This window comes from Oxyura jamaicensis, chromosome 6 (genome assembly GCF_011077185.1).
Source record: "Oxyura jamaicensis isolate SHBP4307 breed ruddy duck chromosome 6, BPBGC_Ojam_1.0, whole genome shotgun sequence".
Taxonomy (NCBI): domain Eukaryota; kingdom Metazoa; phylum Chordata; class Aves; order Anseriformes; family Anatidae; genus Oxyura; species Oxyura jamaicensis.
Window position 1 is genome coordinate 11387987 of NC_048898.1, and position 22796 is coordinate 11410782.

General features: G+C 36.5%; 1 long non-coding RNA gene across 2 annotated transcripts in view; it reads right to left on the reverse strand.

The window, feature by feature from the left end:
• Nucleotides 1-6385: 6385 nt before the first annotated feature.
• LOC118169405 overlaps nucleotides 6386-22796 on the reverse strand; it is a 161141-nt gene continuing 144730 nt past the window's right edge. For both annotated transcript variants that reach the window (XR_004752074.1, XR_004752075.1), the window contains 2 exons: nucleotides 22647-22724; nucleotides 6386-6515 (listed from right to left, as the gene is read on the reverse strand). This is a non-coding gene — a long non-coding RNA (uncharacterized LOC118169405). The remainder of the gene's footprint in view (nucleotides 6516-22646; nucleotides 22725-22796) is intronic.

Here is a 22796-nt window from a genome sequence, read left to right on the forward strand (position 1 = left end):
TTGTTTTAAGCTTTAATTAAGTATTATAGATTGAAGTGAAATTAATTAATAACTTTAAAGTACACTGACCCAGAGAGCCAATACCTCAATCAGGTGAAGCCTGGGGAAAGGAAATGCATGAAATAAAATGAAGCTGTTCTGTACCCTCAATCTTACCCAGTAAATCAAAGACAAGATTTTTTTATATTAATTGGCAATGAGTCTATGTCTAGTCTGACTGCTGACACGGTTAGCCATAATAATAAAAAAACATTTCTGTGGGAAGTGAAAATGCAGTTTGAATGTTAATAATGCCTTCATTTTCTGTCCTGATTGATTTGTTTGAATAGTATTCAAGCAGCAATGTCCCTGACTCAATTGCCTATCTCAGGAGAATCACAGAAATCAAGTAACTTACAGGTTGGTAATTTATACGAGTGACTCTCTGTATATGGAGTTCCATTTCAGAGACAGTTCTGGAAAAACATAATGGTGATTAGGTGAGAAATCACTGCAGAACAAGTTTCAAATTCTGAGCATTTTTCCATTCCACATTGCTTACTTTTCTCATAAATTGTCTTTGCTTAGCAAATACAATATGGAAGAAAAGGATCTGTGGTGCAATCTGGACAGTAAAATTACTTGTGTCCTCTAAAATTTGAAGTATTCAGACTATTTTTTTAAAAGAATTAAGAGAACATGTTCTGACTCTCTTCCCCAAGCAAGCCCATAAAATGTCAACTGAGTAATCATAAATTAGTTAAATCTCTCCCACATCAGGCTCAATTTGCTGATACATGCAAAAAGCCAATGCTAGCGAGACAAGCCTCTGTGTGTTAGGTTTGTATGTATGTTTGTTTTCTTCATCTATTAAATGTGAATGACCACTATTTGTGAAGTTCAGAGAATTAACTTGTGCGTTATACATCTGTTAAAGGCCTCATAGGTCATTTGAGTTCTTATTAATATGGAATAAAAGGAGCTTAATAAACACAATCCACTAATAATTCTTGTTACATTACCTGAGTCGTTGTTTCCATACAACAAACATTTTCAAACAATGAAGCCTAACAGGCAAAATAAATCATTGAGAATTTGATGTTTTTTTTCTCCTCTACAGGAAGCAGCAGTAGTCGTTCAAAATATAACTCCATCTGACAGAGATGCGCCCAGTAGAAAGAAGAGCTGAGCTTGCAAAGTTTGGAAATTTCATTTTCTAGTCAAATGGGAAGTAGATGCCTCAAAACAATAGCTGTCATGCCTTAAAGGGATGAAAATCATCCACCTGTGTCTTTCCTCAGGATTAGATAATACTGTACATTACAACATTACAGATGAAAAATTTAAAGAAAAATTTTTGAAGTAGCAACATAGAGGGATGGCATGCAGTGATATGCACAGAAATCCCCATACCTTTTCTTGCTGAGGCCAAAAGATGGAAGGGACGGATCGACTAGAAAGAAATTCCATATGTGAAAATTAGAAGTAGAATGGAAGCAACCCTTATTGTAAAGGATATGAAAACTGATAGATTATTTAAAATAGTCTTTGCTAAAATCAGTTCAGGATATCAGACTTTGCCTGCTTTGCATGCTTTGCCTGCCCCCCTCTTTGGGGGCTGAGCATCAACACTGCACTGCTGCATACTTGGAGTGCTGAATTATGACCTACTACAGCAACAGTAACTTGGCATCACAGCTTCACAAATTATAAATTTATATTCCTGAACAAATATATAATTAAGCAGAGTTTTTCCAAATGGCTGTAGAGGAGACTTGGGATTAAGCAAAAATGATGACTGATTTATCCCTCACTTCCCTTGATAATACTCAACTTGTTTTCTAAGTGCTTTCAGTCATTCATGTTAATAAACACTTAAAATACGTCAAAGAACCCCTACATCTATTTGGAATGGATACTGGAGAACATTAGATGAGGAACAGGGTTTAATTCACACAGCAATCATTTATCAGTAAACTGAACTGTTCTGGGAACAAGCTTAGGTTCCTCACTGCTGAGCAACTCCTGCATCATTCCTTCACTTCAGCAGAGTAGTGATTTACTTCCAGCATCGTCCCAGAGACAAATGAAAGGCCGGCCACTCTACTACCAACATCAAACACCACATAATATGCGATGTTTCTAATCAACATTACAGAACATTGGTCTCCATAGGACAGAAAAGAAACAAACCAGTCACAGAGGGCAGAGACACGTCAGACAAAAACAAAACAAAAGTAATTGATAGCAGAGAATGCTGGTAAGCCACCATCGTTTAGAGCGTACATTTAGTTCTACATACCCACTTCAGTAGGAAAAAGTGTAGAAAACAACCGTATTTGCATGGTAGCAATATCTTGATGTGTTGGCATCAACAAGATCAGTAAAATCCAAGGACCTGGATCTTTAAATGGGTGCACCACAGCATTGCTACAGTTAAGCAGATACGGCTGTGCTGTCTTTATACTTGCTAAGGAGCTGTCCTTGGAGCTGAATGCTTCAGCTTTAAGAGGGGGATATGTGGTTAGCTTTAACTTGTCTCATTAACAAAGAACAGGCAAACTTTCTTACGTGTGAGGCAAGCATAAATGCAGGCAGCTAGCTGAAAACAGCAGATTTGTAGCTGATTGTCAGCAAAGACAACAGAAGTAAGACATACTCCATACTAAGTGCAAAGTGGGAGGCTACGAGCACAAATATGTGTACAACTTTATTAGAAGGAGAAATGCTTAAAATATTCCAATATTCTCAAAAAACCCTTAATTCACATTTCCAAAAGAAAAGATTTTCACAGAAGCATTTGTCTTTTACACCCGCAATTAGTATTTTGTGAACTATTTTCTAGATGCATAAAGAGTAGATACTTAAAACACTTACACCTCACCATGTCCTTTCTTTAGGATAAGCAATAATTATTCATGCCTTCAGTGAACTTAAGTGCGGCACAGTTATTGAGATAACATGCCAATACAATCCTTAGAGCATACATGAAAAATATCCCTTTGTATGCAGATCTATTTAAATCCTATGCAATTAAAAAAAAAAAAAAAAAGTTATTCTCTTGATAAACCCTATGGAAATGAAATTTCTCTCAGCACATTAGTTTTGTGCTGGTAGAAGCTTGTACTTCAAATGAATATGCTACATCAGTTCCATGCCTCTTTCTCTGAAGTTCTTATTGCTAGGATTTCATTCGCAAAGCATTTGAACACAGTACATAACTCAAGAAGGTTCTTGTCAACATGCATTAACACCTTTTACGGCTTCATTTATAAGAGGCATTTCCTCCCTGGTCCCTCCACAGCATTTGTATTGAAGTTCATTATTCTACAAGTTGCATTGATGTTGCTGTGTGAAGTTCATGAAATAAATTCAATGTCTTAAGTGAAATCCCCTTTGTTAAAGAAAAAAAATCAGAGGGACCCTGTGAATTAATGTATCATGTTCTAATCAATATCACAAAAATAGTTGATTTGTTTTTCCACACTTAAGAACTTCTAGAAGTACGGTAGCCTTATGGCAATTTCTGGACATAAGCATTTTAAAAGACATGTTAGAACTATTCAATTATAAAATCAGCAGTATTTTTAGCAAGACCTTTCTAAGCAAGCCATTTAAGATATATTACACATAGGTGCCCAGAGTCCTGTCATATATCTTGAGCATGGATGACATGTCTGCAAGAATGCTTGTAATTTCATGTCAATTTTAAAGATTTTATTCATTGGTTTAATAGTCCCCCGATACACTTTTTTCTTTTTTTTTTTTTTTTAATGATATTAGCTATTTTGGCCATCAAAGTCCATGATTTTATTAAAAAGTCAATTTTAACTTTTTAAAAAGTTAAAATGGCAGCATGACTTAACAGACAGATTTTTAGAATTAGTCTTTCTTTAATGCCCATCTCAATGCTGATCTAAAAGATAAGAACATTTGGACAGATGAACTCCAGCCATTATGGCTTCAGATAATTCTACAGACAGACATTTCCCCAACACTAATATGAACCCACTGTCTTTCAGTTTTCAAAAGCTTGCTCCTGATTTGATATCTTAAGGTGGATTCATTGCCTTCTGGTAGACTAAGCACCTTCTTGCATTATAATACATGTTACATTCAGTAACTTTCTGAAAGTTTTTCAGTTGACTGTTTTTTGTGTTGGTAGATTAACTGCCAAAATTCTAAACTTCAATGCCACAAAACTTGCTCTGTCCAAAAAAGATGAGCGGCGAACATCACTGGTGATATTTGCATGATCAGTAGGCAAAATTCAGTTCCTTATTCTTGTGGCAGCATGATTCAGTAGTGATTTGTCTTATGGCTAGTTTCTCGGTTTCATCCATGCTTTTGAAAAAGAATAGTACAAATTGTGTGTAACGAAATCCTAACCTGATGACAGTTTTTATTATGAAACCTACATTTGGGCCCTTTAAAAACTTTCATCATTATCCTAAGCTGAGTGAGTGTGAGCAGATTTATGATTTTGGTTGGAAATGATGCTGAGCTCAGAGGTTTCGTATCATTTAATGTGAAACCAGGCAAATCTTAGCAATTTTGGATTACTTTTTATATGTACTTCTGCAAAAGTTCAAACATGAAATGCAAAGGAGGGCCAGAGGGAGTAAAAACAGACAAAAGACTACATGAATTTCTGGAAACAAAGTCATACTTTACCTTTCTTTAAAAACTGGAAGGATTTACAGAGGTGGAATACTCAAGAGTTGCAAATACTATGTAATTTTCACAACATCCAGTCTTGAGTTATGTTAGATAGTATTTTTACTCAAAGTCCCCTGGTCACCAGCTTCAAATGACCAACGTAGCCACTGTATGTTTCTGTGGTCAATATGATACAGTCTCCTTTCGCTTAAGTGCAGCAGGCTTACAGCCTTGGCGAGTGCACAGAAGGATATTACTATTACAGGTTCCTATGGAGCATTAAAGCTGTACTCAGAGATGATGGTCCCTTCACTACTGATATATAACCAGCCATGGAAGTAAAATGCATGACACAGGAGATGAGATTTTTGAGCAGAAAGAAAATGGAATGATCCCACAGTGAAAAAGGCAGATGCCAAAGAGAAAGGATATGGGACATGAAATGCATGAGTGGGAAGAGAGCCATAAGTACATGAGGCAGCTAAATTCCACAAGTTGAACAAGGGGGTCTAACCTAGGTGATGTGGCAGATCACAAGTGATGGTTGTAAAGACGTAAGTACTGCTAGAAAAGGAAAACTAGAGGACTCAAACAGTGATCCACAAGAACCTTGTCCTCAACATGTACATTAGAGAAGGCTGGAAAGAAATTGCATAGTACACAACACTTAAGGTCACTTCTACTTAGATCTGACTCTGACCAATGTCTTACTCTGCCACCCAATAATTAAATGCTGGATTTCATGAGTGAGCAGAGGTTTAAAATATTTTCTGATTCTCAGTAATATTCACTGCAGTGATTCTAGATACTTTTGTTAGATATGTAAATATCTAGTCTTCTGCTGCAATAGCTATTCAGTTGCAATATTCTGCATTGAAGTAGAAGCAATGTACTATTCCTCTCCCATCAAACAAGCAATGAACTCCTCAAAGGACTTTCTTCTTTATAACATCTTTCATTAAAAAAAATAATAAAAAACATCTGTAAATATGTTAACAGAGAACATTTCAGCTTGTCCAATAAAAGTCTCATGTTCATTTTGCATACTATAATTAAAAATAAATAACTTTTTTCTCAGCCACTATTAACCAATTCAAGTACACTTTGATGACGATATCTCAGATGACTACTATGGCTACTAGTAAAAACACATTAATTATAAAGTAATTATAACAATGTTTGTTAAGGACTAAAGGATAATCTTTGAACTATTGAGTCTACTTTTAAAGGTTGGTTTTTAGACTTCAGACAGATTAGCTTAGTTTGTCTTTTTTTTTTTTTTTTAATTATGTGAACAGGTTCATAAATATTTCTGTTTAAAAGGTGGATATGGAAGTCAAATGTTCTGAGTTTGACAGGAGGGAATAACATTTTGTTAGCTTCTTTACAATGTTGAAAGAATCCATATGGAGGTCAGACTTGTGATTCAGAAGCATGTCATTTTCCCGTCCTAGGCAAACCAAAGACCGGTCTAGAAGTGATGTGGGTGGTGCTAATTTTCAACATTATCTTTAACAGGAGGAAGAAAAAAAATAATGAAGTAAAACTGAGCAAAGACTAAATGCATCCCTGAAGGATCTGCCAAACATGACAGTTGCGTAATGTCAACCCTCCATTCAGCACTAATAAATATAATTTCTAGATACACATAACATTTTCTACTATATTTCTCCCAAAGTATCAGGACCCATGCATGCTGCAGCTAGGCAGTCTTGAAGCTAATGAAAGTCCTTGGATTTGAAAGCACTTACCAGAGATTTCTTTTCAACAGGAATAAATCCTTGACTTTGCATGCACTCAAGCTAGGGCAGCCAAAATAATCCCCTCAGGGAGAACCACCAGGAAATGGGACCAAGCAATGTCTAGACAAGCAATGTCTAGTGTAGAAATCACAGAAAATGAAGAGTGAGTGAAGAAGTAAGGCATCAGCATACACACCCATCTTTAAGTGTTGTTATTGACTGGATAATCAAAAGGCACATTGCTCAATAAGGACAGCAGCTAATCTATACAGTAGTGACAGGGAAAACAAATCTAATTTTAGTTGTGGTTCTTTTGCAACATGAGAATTAAATATATATGTATATGTATATATTCTTTTGTAATTTTATTAGCCCAGATAAACAAACTGCGCTGATGTAGAAAGCAAATCTTATGTTATTGTGGCACAGATATGTACATTTAGCAGAGGTTATCACATAAAAATTAGAAATGTCTATTTCTAATAGACATCTATCTTTCACAAAGATAGATCTGTGCAGCTTAATCTCAGCTCATGATTCTTTACTGCTGAATAGTCTATACCCTTTCCCCCGCTCAAGTCCACCTTTTAGATTATCAGGCTAATAAAATTGAAAAAAGCCTGAGTCCGTACCCCAGTCACATTCCTAACTTCTAATTAGCTAGGTCGCTTCTGAAATTAAGATATAGCTCCTACATTTTTTTCAGTAATTTTTTCCAGCCTGTTATAATGTAAAATTTAAATTACTGGTACGTGCTTCTATTTTACTTTTTTGAATTTTAGAGTAACAATCATCATTCCATCACTGTAGAAACAAGCTCCGTTTCTGTGTTAGCGTTTTTCCTTTGCACTGATTTTATCTAATATTGTGAAATAAGAGCAGGTGACAATAAAGAACATTTAGGCTTTAGAGATGAAGCACAAACATTTTTCACAGTTTTTATTTTATGGTTCTGCTACTAGTGAGAACTCTTATTTCTGTGGTCTCACTCTACAGAAATAAGCTATGTTTTCAGCCAATATTTATTTTTATGAAAATAAAACAACAAAATGCAGTTCAGAAGACTGCATATTTTTCAAGACTATGAAAAACAACAATAAAAATGAAAATTAAACACAAAATATTTCCTCCATCTCTGGCTTCATAAAGCATTGCCCATTACTCAGGCACACACAAAAGACATTCAGATCAATTCTATTTACACACTATAAAAATATTTAGGTATTTTTTGACTGCTTACATTCTCTCTTCCACTGAAAATAATTGATTTTATTTGCTCATAAATGTCAATCACTAAAATCTTATGGTTCATAACTGAAGCATGATTGATACTACAAGTGTTCTAAGTGAGAACATTTTAGATGGACTTAGTGAAACTGTGCTTGGTCTTTTTCTGGGGTTTACTCATGCTCAGCCTCTGCCCCTAATTTAAGCAAGCACTGGAGAACATTAACAGAGTAAAACAATTTAATTTGTAACTACCTCTTAATTCTCAATGTTAGGTGAGCCAAGAAACAAAATGAAACTTCTCAGTCTAACACACACACACAAGACTATATTCAGTCTGGAAAGCTTCTGTTCTCTTAATTTATATTAAGCTTTTCAGTAGAGGAATCATGAATTTCCATGCCTACCTGAAGCTGCTATGAAAAACTCGGCCTTAATTTTACTATATCTGATCATGTATTAGCATAATGTTAATTTGCTATTATAATTGAAACCATCACCAGGAAAGAGTCCTTTATTTTTACAGTCAACGTGATACCAATTCACAAGACAAGTGTAGATTTGTATTGCTATTGATTTTACCTGTCAGCATCCATAGACATCACCCAGTGTTCCATAAAAACGAAGCAAGAAAGGATGTTCTATGCTGTTTCAAGATCACATTCAAGAAGGATATTCAGGAATCATATCCTTAAAATTGTTAACACCCTAAGTAATGGTCTAACCACAGATGAATCCATACTTGCACATGAAGCAATGTATAGATTTCCAGAGTCACTAGGGACTCATCAGTGTGACAGATAATTTTTTGGTGGAGAGAATATATGGCTGCTTTAATCCCCACATCATAACGTAAGACTGAAATTGCCAGTTCTATGCCAGTTTATGGCAGCACTGTTATTCAGCAGCTTTAGGTCCGATCAGCTATTTCAAACTCTCTCTTGGCTGTAGCTTGAAAAGAACAAGGGAAGACACAGAGAGGCAAAGGATACTTAAAATAAATCTTGGCTAGTGCAGTGGCTGAGGAAAGAGTTACACCACTTTATCACATATCCTTTGTACGATGTTAAATCTAAATTAATTAAATAAATCAGTTGATGAAATCACCCTATAAATGTGACAGCACATCATAATTCACTGCAGCTGCAAGAGCAGAGAGCAGATGGAAGACGTTGGATTTTCCTCTGAGCTGAAGTGCCATTTTGCAGGTCCAATTCTATTTCTTTTAAGATTACTACAAGTGCATGTGTACAAAGGGCCTGATTCTGCAGCTGCTCCTTGCACAATACTTCACTGTCAGGAAGTTTTCCACAAAAGCAAAGCAGCTGCAGAACTGCACCTTTCACATTTCTTTCTCTCACAGGAGAGGAAATCCTGGCCTGTGTAACACCAGTGGAACTGAGGACAAAAGTTGCCTTTAACTGTAATCCGTTAACAAGCGAAAGGATTGTCTCTGTTGTCTTCTCCCTATACATGGTACATTAAACATTTCTTTTAACAAACATATTCGCATCCTCTGAAGTTCAAGCTTTAGTACCAACAAGCGATCCACATTGGTGCATTGCAGGTGGCATGTCAAACAAAACTACTTGCTGTAGGCTAGCTAGGACTGAAAATTATTAATTCACCTGTAAGCCATAAAAAGTGAACAAGGAGAAAGGGAAAATAGTGCCTCAGCCAGGAGTCTGCACAAGTAGATTGACTGCACATGAAGCTGTGAGCCGCTTGCAGTGTCTCTTGCAGCTTGCTAGAAACTGCCAGAGCTGCCTTGCTCTGTATTTTATTTTTAAAGAAATAACACACTGATTTGGGAAAAGGGGTGGGGGGGGTGTGCATTGGGGAGAAATAGGCAGCTCTTAGACTCTATTTTCATCTTCTGGATTCCAAGAAAAAAGGCAGAGTGCAGAGCAGAGCAATATAAGTTGTCCTGAGGAAAGCAGCGTGCATGCTGTGCCCTGTCCTGTGGGAGACAGTTATGCTGAAGAATCAAATACAGCTGACTTGCAATAACTTGTAGTCACACCCAAAAATCTATCAAAGGCAATACAAATCCTTCTGTACATTTTGATAGATTTGGGCTTATGGTTTTGTGTGTGTGTGTGTTGTTATTTTTGTTTTATTTTTAATTTTCTCTGAAAATCATCACCAAGGTCTGATAAGCAGCAAAGTTAACTTCCAAAACATGAGACTTTCCTATTAGGAAAGGCAAACTAGGGAATCTGGACCATGACCATATCTAGATACCATGCTATGACAAATGGTAATGATTCATGTTCTGCTCTTCTCTATACAGACCCAGGCTGCAGGAAGTTTGGGATTCATCTCCTCTTCTCATTTAAAGCTGGTCTCAGAAATAGGGTTTCACAGTCATAATATATTAGGCGTTCTCGCCTAACTAAACACTAAACCACTAAAGATGGTAAAAGAGAAAAACACCCGTTTACTGAGAGCATCACTTGATGTTGACATAATGCATGGACAGATCTCAAGCTATAGGCAAGGAGATGGCCTTTTCTTTTTCTACTGAGGTGTCTGGACATGGTAACTATACTGTGTCTCCCACAGTTTGTTGACAGACATACATGCAAAGAGGGGTAATGCATTTAACCTAAGGTGAACATTAATCATGACTGGAGTAGTTTAAATTTCAAGAGTTCCCAGAAACCAGATTAATAGAATAGAGTCAGAACAGAGCTGAAGAAGTTACGTGATGTTACTCTGCCTTCACACATCATTAACTATCACACTTTTACACTTGATTTTAAAAGTCTTCTGTACATCATTATAGCTGCCGCTCATTAGCTTATCATTCTTTCTTCCTATTCTGTTTTTAGGCATATTTGAAAGCTTATATTTATTAAGTAATCCTTAAGCACTTTAAGATCAAGAGTGAATGTTTTATCTACACTAACTTTACAGCCTTAGAACTACAAACCACAGGTCCAGAACATTTGCTTTTAAATTAATTTCCAGATCTCAAACAATTACTAGATACTTGCAGCACATTTATATTGGAAGATTAACATTTATATTATTCCTCTAACACTGGTAGTCCAACAGCCTATTTGTCAAGATCAGGTTCAAACACTAATAATGCCTTCCAGAGAGTGAAACTGCTTAGAAAAACATCTGTTATCTGCTCTAGATAAAAGACCTTAACTGCTTCTATAATTCCTAACTTTCTCTGTTTCAAAAAAAATGCAATAAAATTTTCTTTTCCGGACTTTTTTTTTCTTTAACTTTTTATAGTTGGTAGGTGCTAATTTTGGTTTTTATTTGTATCAATAACCTGAAAATAAGAAGGGGCTGCGACTGGAATGGTTGTTGCTGACTTGTTGAAATGCTACATTTTCATGTTCAGAGAATGGCTATGATGGTTTTGAAATCAAACCTTTTTAGGTGGGATGCAACTGAGAAGAGGACAGATGTTCTGTAATTAGAGAATGAAAAGAAACAACTATTTCCAACATTTCTGCATTTCAGCCCATAATCTGAAAATGAGAAAGCAAAACAGTGGATTAAAAGATGACTAATTTAATGAAGAGTTAATGTTATGAGATATATACGTGTTTATATATATATATATATGTGTGTGTGTGTAACAAAAGCTCTCTTGTTTTTTTATATGTCTATTAAAGCAAGTTATTTCCATGGTGGGAAAAACAACTTTATGAATATGCCCTTATTCTTATCAGAAACATAATATTCAAATGGCTTAAATGTGGCCTTCAATGCAACATGCTCTTAGCTTGCAAGTCACAGTTTTGTTGACAAATAAAATACTTAAATACAAAGCAGAGGAGTTCTCTTGTCCTCCCTAAACTTAAGCCTGATATTACACCACTAGTGCAGACAGCATTACTATGGAATCACAATATGGAATAGCTCTACCAGTAGTGATACAATCAAACTTTACGGTTTCTAAGTGAACCAAAATATCTTTCTGACTTAGGTGAGAACTCTGATATGCCAACAATGCAGACATGGTCAAAATAATGAGAAGTTACCAGTTGACTATGTGCCAAGCCATTTATCACACATCAATTTTTGGGGTCAGAAACAAAGATGAAAATAATAGCCGCCCCGCCCCCCCCCCCCCCCCCCCAAATTAATAAAGTCATATTTTTTTAGGAATAAAATCAGGAAAAATAGATCTGCTTCCATTATAGGTGAATCCAAATAAGCAAATTTATGTAGGAGTTCAAGACTAGTCCTCAAAAAGCAACACTTAAAGTGCAGGAAGATTCACATTTGACTGTCTGGGTTGTATTAATCTCTAATTTACTTAGCTATTGTTAATAGCTGTCATGCAATGCAAGAGCTAGTTTTGGTCAGAAGAAGCAAGCCTTCCCCACACAGATTTACTGCAAAATAAAAAAAAAAAAAAAAGAAAAAAAAAGAAGAAAAAAAAAAAAAAAAAAAAAAAAAGATGGCCAGATGTGATCATGGGATCCTGTGAGCAGTTGCTCATTTTTAACTTTCTGACCCTCTGTAGTCTACACTATAACAACAACCCCACTGGTACCAGCAGATTTCACGGAAATGGATAAACTGCCTTGAGAACTGGAAAGGATAAATTTTCTTTATCACGTTTCAAGGATGATTAATAACACAGAGACACCTTATCAGACAGATCCAGGCCTTGCCCTGTGTCAGCATGTCACCTGCATGCAGAAGGCCTGACACCACACAATGTATTCAGGGCAAATCCATGAAAAGCAAAGTCTGCACAGATTGTGCACAGCAGCTCCTGAGCATACAAGGTGTCCCTGCCTGCTAGCAACCCAAAAACAGTTAGAAAGAAACCTGCATGGCTTAAGCCATTGTAGAAACTGGCAGTCTATAGACTTTGGTCTATGAAAACAACCTGTTAAGTCATACTCTGAAAGTCTCGATATGCACATATTCCTTTGGAGCTATACTTGGCCTTTGACAACAGATAATGCAGCTAAGCATACCAGCCAAGATTGTTTGTGCCCTTCAAAATGAAGCTTTCCTCTGAATTTAAGAAATGTTGAAAACACGTCTTTATTAGGCAGTGTTTTTCCAGGTTGTCTGGTCACCACTGCCTGGATGGGCCGCTTTAATGTACTGTTTGGTTGCAGAGAAAGTTCTAAAGAGCATACAGTGTGCAACAAATATCTTATACAGCTCATGGCAATATAGACTTTTTTTTTTTTTTTTTTTTTTCCCATAATTTGTAATAATCCTTAGCTGTTTGCTAGCTTGCATATAAAATGTGAGTTTGCTTCTCACACAAACTGGCTTGCCTTGAAGGTAGTAGACTGTGCTCAAAGCAGTTGTTCATAATATTTGAACTAAACACCACAGATTGGGGTCCTCCAGAAGAAAATGCCTGTATCACTCCTGTATCCCAGGACCCTTGGTGGCAAAAATTTACCAGGGGATTTTTTCCCCTCATCTCATGAAAAGGGACACAAACAAGTAGTTCCTCATAGAATTATGATTTAGTACTTAACCAGAAGAAAAGCAGCTTCTATCCAATAACCAGCTCAATGAACATTAATCTCTCTCAGCCAACAATGTCTTTACTTATTAAGAGTCTTAAAACAAGAAGGTTAATATTAGTTACCACATACATCACAAGCTACACAATAATCAGCGTTTTTATAGGTCAAATACAAATTTTAATAATTAAGATAAATTTTAATAATTAAGTATTAAAATTTCAACACTCCAGTGTTAACTGCAGTATTTACTGCTATGTGACTGCTGTGAGCTGAAGAGGAGTTTTGTAGACTCACAAGTCTGTCTTATCCAGGAATAACAAGTGATTTGAGATACAATCTTTCCCTCTAAACCTTTCAGTTGCTTATGCTGCCATTGCAATACACAACCACAGGGCACACAGTCTTTATTTCACAGTAGTACTGAGACAACAACTGAACTGATAAATCTTGTATATGACTTTCCTCCCAGAGCAGTCCTACTTCACTGTAGAAAAAGCTTTACAGCAGGCTTCCTTCATCTTCCATAATACTGATTTCAGGTTTTTTAAATACCTAACCCGGTAGTTTCAAATTAAGCAATGAACACTGCACCGGATTTGTGAACTGTCTTAATATGATGAATAGTTAGAAATATCTCTATCAGCCTACTTAAATAAATTTTAAACTTTACACAGTACAGAATGAACTCTCTCACCTACAATTGCTAGAAATATTAAGCATCTAATTAACATTACATATGTCTACTCATCATTATGACAGAAAAACAACATGATCATATTTACAGCAAGAGTCACAGCTGTGGGTGTCCCTTACAAAATGAAATTAGTTTTGATTTTGTGTCATGACAATGCTCGTTAATGACAAGTACTCTAAAAGGGCGAGATCAGACAATGGTGGCAGATCCATGAATCATTGCAGCAACAACAAAACAAGTAACTTAGTGAGGGTCCACATGCCTCTCTCCTCTAGCTGACTTCTCACATATATTGACTCTCTGCCCTTCAAGGAGGAATCCCATGGGATATAAGGACTGTACAGTAAGTACACATATTAAACCACCAGCAAGGGCTCAGCAGGCTCTGCTGACCACCTGAATGACAGATGTGCTACGCAGATAGATAATATGATAAAAGCTAACAAAAAGGCCTGAAGGCAACAATAACTGCACATGCTCCTATGCTGCCTCAGATTTTAAACTCACGCTAGACATTATTCTGTCAGAAATAAGCTAGGTCTGATGAATAGCTGAAATAGCAACATGAGTTTAAAATGCTGTATTTTGGAACAATAATTTCATCATTTTCTGAAAAGCTTCCATCTGAAAATGAAATTACTTCAGTTATAAGATCTTTGAGGCAAGGCTCAGTTTTGCTCTGTAACTGCAAAATGTATGATAAATTCCTGGGAAACAGATGAGTAATAAAAATTACTATGATTTCTTAATTTCAGATGCAAAATTGGAACATTCTGAAATCCAGGCAAATCTACTTATTTTTATGAACAGCAATAAACAAACTTACTTAGTTTATCAACACCACAAGCTCTTTGACTGTACTTTATTCTCTAACCTGTATAAAAGTTTACTAGCACTACAGGACTGGTCTGCCGTCTCTTCAGTGAGTTTCACCTTTTATAGAAAATCTTACATTTTAAATATGTGCCCTTTCACTTTAAATACTAAACATATAGTAAATGTTTTATTTTCCTTGAGACACAGACACCACTAAATAGCAGTTTCTGAAGTGTATGTACATGTCTGTCTTATAGAAACATATTTCTCAAATTACATATAGCTACAAAATGGAAAACCTATGGTTAGGATTATTATCATTTCATTACCGCGCTGAGTAAGAACAAAAAATTCTGAACATTCTATGCTAAACACTCAGGTAAAAGATATAGTTCGCAAGATAATCTCCCAAACTGTAAAACAATTTCAAACAAAAACATGGCCAGGTTCTGAGCTGCCATCATTTCCTCCTCCATCAATAGAAGAGACTGTGACATTACAGTTTCCAAATAGCTAATGTTCATGTCATACTTAATGAGGAAAAAGGTTCAATGCAAAAGGTAATTGCTTCTGCTGAGTAGGAGTGGAGGGACTGAACTGTGTACTGTTTTCTAAACTGTGTTCAGTTTTGGGCCCCTCGCTACAAGAAGGACATGGAGGTGCTCGAGCGAGTCCAGAGAAGGGCTACGAAGCTGGTGAGGGGCCTGGAGAACAAGTCTTACGAGGAGCGGCTGAGGGAGCTGGGACTGTTTAGCCTGGAGAAAAGGAGGCTCAGGGGTGACCTTATCGCTCTCTACAGGTACCTGAAGGGAGGCTGTAGCGAGGTGGGGGTTGGTCTGTTCTCCCACGTGCCTGGTGACAGGAAGAGGGGGAATGGGCTTAAGTTGCGCCAGGGGAGTTTTAGGTTGGATCTTAGGAAGAACTTCTTTACCGAAAGGGTTGTTAGACACTGGAACGGGCTGCCCAGGGAAGTGGTGGAGTCACCATCCCTGGAGGTCTTTAAAAGACGTTTCGATGTAGAGCTTAGGGATATGGTTTAGTGGGGACTGTTAGTGTTAGGTCAGAGGTTGGACTTGATGATCTTGAGGTCTCTTCCAACCTAGAAAATTCTGTGATTCTGTGATTCTCTGTAAACAAGAAGGTTGTTTTGCTGGAAGTTTATGCTGTCCCAGCCCAACTATCTTATTTCTGCTCATATATTCTTTTGGCAAATGAGTCAGAAAAATCCATTCAGAAGGTGAGAAACTAATTCAAGGAGAAATGCAGGCTCCAGCAAACTTTTCAGAGCTGCTAGGAAATTGCTGGTAAGAAATACAGCACTCGGTGCAGTAACAACCCTTTAATAAGAGGGAAAAATGACAGAAGAGGAATATATGGCACTGTCTAGGGCTATTTCACATATCAGCTAATCAAAAATAATTCCACTGAAGTCAACCAATATTTGTAAGCATAACATAAAAGTAAATTGGACAAGCATTAGACTTCTTCTAAGGTTCTAGTTATGTGTTCATTTCTCTTGGTGACAGTACATATTGGTCTTGGCACTCTTCCTTGTCCTGCCAACTGCTTATTTCTACAATACAGAGTTATAATACGAAGTATTTCTTAGCATTGGCCTCTGAAAAGCATTTAAGCAAAACACTGCATAAATATATGTGCTTACACATAAAGCTACATGACATGGAAGAGAAGCTGACCTACTCAAATTATTTAAAAAGAAGAAACACAATCTTTACCAGTAGAAAATAATTTTTAAAAAGCAATGTAGTCCTCCCTTCCCTTCCCCTTTCCCCCCCAGTACAAACAATGTTTTCTATTGATCAGTGGTTATGGGTAGTTTTTGGAAGTTAATTTAAAATATACGCCTAACTTTCTCTGACAAGCTACATATTCAGTTTCACACATTATGTGACCTTGTAGATCAATGGCTCAGAAATTTTCCTGTTTGCTGTAGTGAATTGTGCCCCGCAGTCTTGTTATGCTACGGCTGGGCAGGAACACAACGCCCAGCTTGCCAGCTCTGTGACAGATGTTATTTGCAGGGATGTTGATAGCTTCTAAAGAAAATGCCAAATTAAGTGCAGTTGGCAGTGATCATCTTGACCAAAACTGTGGAAGCAGCTCCTCACCCTTCCTCAGAGGTACAGAGGACTCTCTGCTCCAAGGACTATTTAAAAGGGGGAGGATCTCCAAGGAAAATTACAGCTTCTTTCTGTTTTGGGAGATGCTACCAGAGTTACAGTCTTTTTAAAACTTCCTTCAGCCTCTGCCCAGCTCCTTATAAAAACACACCGTATGTGCAACTTGTGTTCTATTTTTTTTTTCTGCTGAGGTGACTACGATGTTTGCAAACGTTGCTTGCAAAGAGGTAGTGGCATTGATTCTAGTTTCATGTTTAATGGCTGTGACGCAAGCGGCACCTGCACACCGCAACGCAGAACTCCCCCGGCACTGACCTTTGGCCAAGGCACTCCTGGCTCTAAATGGATCCCAGCAACGTCCTCTTTTGTGGAACTGATCATTTGATAATGACTATGGAAATACAGGACGCTAGCAGAATATTAACATAATAAACTATAAACCAGATTTTCCTAAACTCAGCAGTTGCTGGTTAAAATACCATTTCCAGTCAGGCAAAAATATCACAATAAAAACTAAACAAAATAAAAGCACAGCCAGCCTTTATTCCCTTTTAAAAATTGTAATCTTTCGATCTTCTGGAAAATTACATTAGTGTTTTTCATTGGCTTTTTCATTTTCTTGTTTGACATGTTTTTCCCCCCAGATTATTGTCACCTTGCTCCCCCACCCTCCCCCTTTTCCTCCTTGCTTGTATCTTTTATTTCTCTTTGACAGACTACTAGCTGGGTATCAAACAATCAGTGTTGATTAAGTTTATAAAGATGGAGTTCCTCATCTTCTAATCAATATTTTTGTTGAATTGCAATACTATAAATTTTCCCAGCCATTTACTTTATTCCCCTTCCCATCTGAACTAACCCCTCTCCAACTAGTAGTTAGGAATGTAACCTATTCATACATTAAAATGATCTATTACCCAAATCCCCTGTGTGCTGTTTTCTGTAATAGATGTTTAAGTACCATACTTTATATGCACGCACAAATGCACATGGATAGATAAATCACTGAAATCTTTTTGAGGTTCATCCCATTGAAACTACGCATATTTTGTAATCCCTCCCAGAATATTGACCTTTAATTAACCTGAGACAAAAATGAGCATGTAAATCTTTAACTTGCTTTCTTGCAAAATAAAAGTGCTTTTAAAATCACCTTACCATCCCAAAACCTGGAAGAAAAAAATGCAGAAGCAAAGGAATGAGCAAGCATTCATGTATTGCAATAATTTTTCTTCTGATCAATATGCATTACATTTTTCTCTCTATGCTGTTTCCAGTATTTTTCTCCTTTATAAAACTTCACCCACCTTGCCATTGTTAGATTTAGGTGTGACATGAATGGGAATGCTAGACAAGGGACATATGTTGCTACTTTCTTAGAAGCATGCAACATATGAGGTACTAAAATATTAACTGGTCTCCCTACTTCCCCTTACCATGCAAACAGGCTCCAGTCCACATTATGTATCAACAAGCTCTCACACAAACTCTGGATGTCGAACCAGTTGTGCATGCACCTGGGGTCACTATGCTTATGTACTATGAAGTATATGAGAGCAAATGACATACCTAGTCATAAATACTGTGGCAAGTACATCAACAAGCTACCTGCTTCAGCACCTGATTAACTGAAAAAAGATTGAGGCACCAAAGATCTTTTTGTCCTTTTCACCTATTTTTAAGGGTGTTTATACTGCTGTCTTTATTGCTACACCTACCTAACACCGTAACTTCATAGCTACATAGGTCAGGAAAGGGTATAGTAACCCTTCTTCCGAATGAGTTTTAAGAAAAAAAAAAAAAAAAAAAAAAAATGTTTCTCTGGCACAGCTATGATATGAATAGCCCCTAACATTAAAATAATAATAATAATAAATAAATAAATAAACAGGCTACCTTTTATGATGACTCTATTTGATTAAGTCAGCTATGCTATATGTGCTAAAGGAAAACCATGACAGCAGACCAAGAGTTGAAGGGGATAAGCTGTTAAAAAAAAATCACTGCCAGCAGTAAAACACATTTTTGACCTACAAATGGCATGTTAATCTACTGGGGTATCACTACAGAGAAGAATGCTTGTTGTTATACACATCAGAAACCTCACAGCTCTCTTCTGTCACAAAATTCATCTAGCATCCCATCAGCAGAGTGAAAGAAGGGAGGGATGAGCAAGAAGGAATGCCAGTTCCAAGTGTATAGAACAATACCAAAATTGGGATTAAAAGGCCAAAGCTACAACACACTGGTACCCATTACCCCTTGCATTTTGTGGAATACATTCAATCACAGAGCTTCACAGAGCATGACTCTTCCCCTGCCTGCATCCCCCACCCCCATGTTTGGGGGGATTTTGATCAGTTTGGTGTATATACAATAAATCAACAACTGCTCAGTTAAACTACTCAAAACAGCATAAGGAATATGTTAGAAATATGCAAAATAGTGCTTACATGATTTAGAGAAAGTCATGATCAACTTTTACATATCCTATGTTTAGCTTAACACTCTTGATTATTCAGGTTTTAGAGCAGTGAGTGTTAAGATTAATTCACACCAAACTAAATATAATTTTCTAAATTACAAAGTACTGTCACATGATAAAGTGCAATATTTCATGTCTACAGATGAAGAAAATGTTCTAAAGTGCATGCAATGCTAAAATTCTTATCACTAGCTTCAATCCTTAGAGAAAGCCTGCAACATTTATGATACCTGAGGAAATGTGGGCACCAGAGAGCATTGTTGCTGCAAGGAATGTTTTATACTACATACAGAAGTATTCTTATCTAAGAACTTAATAAACCCTTTAAAACATTAAAAAAATAAAAAATAAAAAAGGGGGGAACGGGGGAGAGTGTAGAGAAGAAGGCACAGAATCAGTCAGATACATTCAAATATAATCCAGAAAGTATTTGCACACTTGACTATGCCTACTTCCAATCTGCCTGACTTCAAAGTTTATGAAGCTTGTTATATCCTCAGATGAACTCATCAAATAATTATGTCTCAGATTATGATATCTGGGTGCAAAGACTCCTGATTCTCCTTCCAGCTCCTCCATTAACTTCACTGTGATCATTGGCTGTTACTGAGATGGAATTTGTAACAGAGCCTAATGGTATTCCACATGGAAATTCCACTGAAATTTTTCACAAAAGGACATCTCACTTCTTTACACTTCAAAAGTCTCAAGCATAATATTCCACAGTATCAGTTTTACTACTTGTGGAATAATTTAGTTCTTTGACTCACAAGACCCCTGTGACTGAATTAAGAAGCCAAAACTATTTCAACCTTTTACCTTAGGAATAGTATAGCATCTGGAAAATAATGTACATTTATTTGAATAGATACATGAATAAAATAATTCCTAACTCAAATGTATCTATTTCAGCATACAAAAGATTATTGTCTCCCTAGCATGGTATCTAATGGAGCTCAACTCGTTAGGATGTGGAAAAAAATAGAGGTGTATATAACAAGTAAAGTACACCAGACAGGTGAAGCAGGTCAGTTTGCTGAGCTTATGCAAGTAACGGTTTACTTCAGACTAAAAAGATCTCTGCAAAATGTGCATTAGCAGTTGAGTATTCCATACTTATGTATGATTTGGGGATGAACAAGAGACAAAACTTACACTGTTATGCCCTTATAAACACATACAGTACATATATATGTCATATAAATGGCAGCTAGTCACAAGTAAACATGCAAAAACACAGGCAAATACAAACATTGAGAATTATGTGCTACAAAGTTAGGAAATGACAGACTTGTTATGATTTCTAAGTCCAATTTGCTCCTGTGTACAAATGCATCATGATCCAGTATTTGATTACATGACTCTTGAATACCATTTCTTCCACAAGATCTAAGTTAGACTGCAGGTAAGTTAGACTGTACAATATCCTGGGAAGAAAGGGAATGCAAAAACTTTGTGAATAAAGAGTTGAATCTTCCTTGAACTTGCACTTCAGTTCCCATTAGGGTAATGGTCACTTTGGCTTTATGCTTTTAAACAGACCTATGCTAAAAGTATTACTGAAAACTGTAGCTGACTTCAGAATATACAATGGAGGAAGTACAGGAGTCAAAACAGACGAAGCAGCCTGTCAGAGTGAAAAACACAGAAACTGCATGTTTAAACAACAGCGCACACATGTAGTTAGGACACCAGACTCAAGGAAGGCTGGTTGTTCTGGGTTGACACATCCATTGTTAAGAGAATAGTTTGGATGACCAAATGAGATATATAAGTAAAAAGGTTAAGGATTAGAATAATTGTTAAACAGAAAATGCAGGCTTAGAGTCACATGAACAATATGACAAAATTATTTGCAAAGATGCAGTACAGATTGTCCCTTGCTGACCTCACTGGGCAGAACAACTTCCATATATCGGCAAAAGAACTGGACTTCTCTCAATAATCTGCTCTTTTCATTGACCTCCAAAGAAAGGCTTTTGGTGTGTATATATAAAAAACACACACCAATTTATATGTGTTTAGGAAAAGCAGCTTACGTAAGCCTTCTCTTGCTTTCATAAATTAGGACATACATTGAGGCGGTAAATACTCCTGAGTTATGAATGCTTGAACTAGAACCATGTTGTCCACCTGGGAAGTATGCCTTATGGAAACTGTTATTGCATGAATAACTGTGTCTAAGTCCCTGAAAGAAAGCAGAACAATTGTTCTTATCCATAGCAGTTGCTGTATTTGTATTAAGGGAAAGGAAGAAGAGGACCATCTGTGGAGCCTTCCAATAGGCAGCCAAATTTAAATAATAATAATAATAATAATGTCAACAGGTGCTTTTTCATTGTTCTCTTAAAAACATAAAAACCCTGCTTGGGTCACTGCAAGACATGAGAGCAAGACAGAACCAGTACGGACTAATTCTACTTTGCTTTTAGCACTGCATGTGTAAAGCAGCAATACTAATTTAATAAGGGAAAATCAGAAAGAATATATAATATATATAAATCTAGGGAGCTATCAAGACAAACCGTGAAAGAGCAAAGATTCTTTTGGAATGAAAAGGAATGGGAAAGGAATCACTTGCAGCCGTTTCCACAAACATTTATTTAACAAGTAAAAATTAGCCTGTAGAAACCATGGCACAGATCACTGATCCTCAGTTTCTCTTTGCTGTGACCTGAAACTTCAGTGATGATTATTTGAAGTTATTTAATGATGAGTGAGTTATTTCATGATGCACTACTTAAAGCATATATTCATACAAATAATAGACAAACAGCATTTTGACACAGTAGGTGATCCATTATTGACTCTGTTGCATAACTATTAGAAATATGTTTGTCACTTGGCTGCTTATTACTTATTTGTAAAGAAATATCTTATTAATAAGGATAGAATGGAAAGAAGAGACACAGAAATGCATATATATATATATATTTAGCCTACACTGAGCTGGGTTGCTACAGTTTAAAACTGTATTTGATGTAGACTAATTAGAAATATTGATTAAAATGAAGCCAGCTCACTGGAAGGATGATGATAATAGGCTAATAATAACAATTGATTCTGCTTTGATAAATGAACCAAATCGTGAGCTGAAGGTACTTTGATTTTGGCCTACTTAAGGTCTACATTCCCTTTTCCTATTGTTGAGTTTCTGAGATTTGTTCAGAATATTATTAAAAAGATAAATCTGAAAAAAAAAAAAAAAAAAAAAAAAAAACAACAACATGTAATTCACAGAAGGATTTGAGAACAGACACTTCTATGATGGACTATTCTGAAATACAGAATTGGTTCCCTCCCCTCACCCCACTCCAGCATTACCAAATTACATGTAGTGTGTGAGCAGCAGTAATAGTAATTAAAAATAATGAGGCCTGCTAGGTCTGCTAATTCTATTATCTTTATAGCATCAGGCTTCAAGCAACTCACCAGCAAAACAGTGCAGATGAGAAATCTCTTTAGAAGGTTTAGTGGTTGTTTACAATGCAACAGGATAATCCTTCCAGCCTGGAAAAAAAATAATAATAAAATCAGAAAACAAAATAAAATGCAGACATTGAATAGATGTGGTTCAGAAAA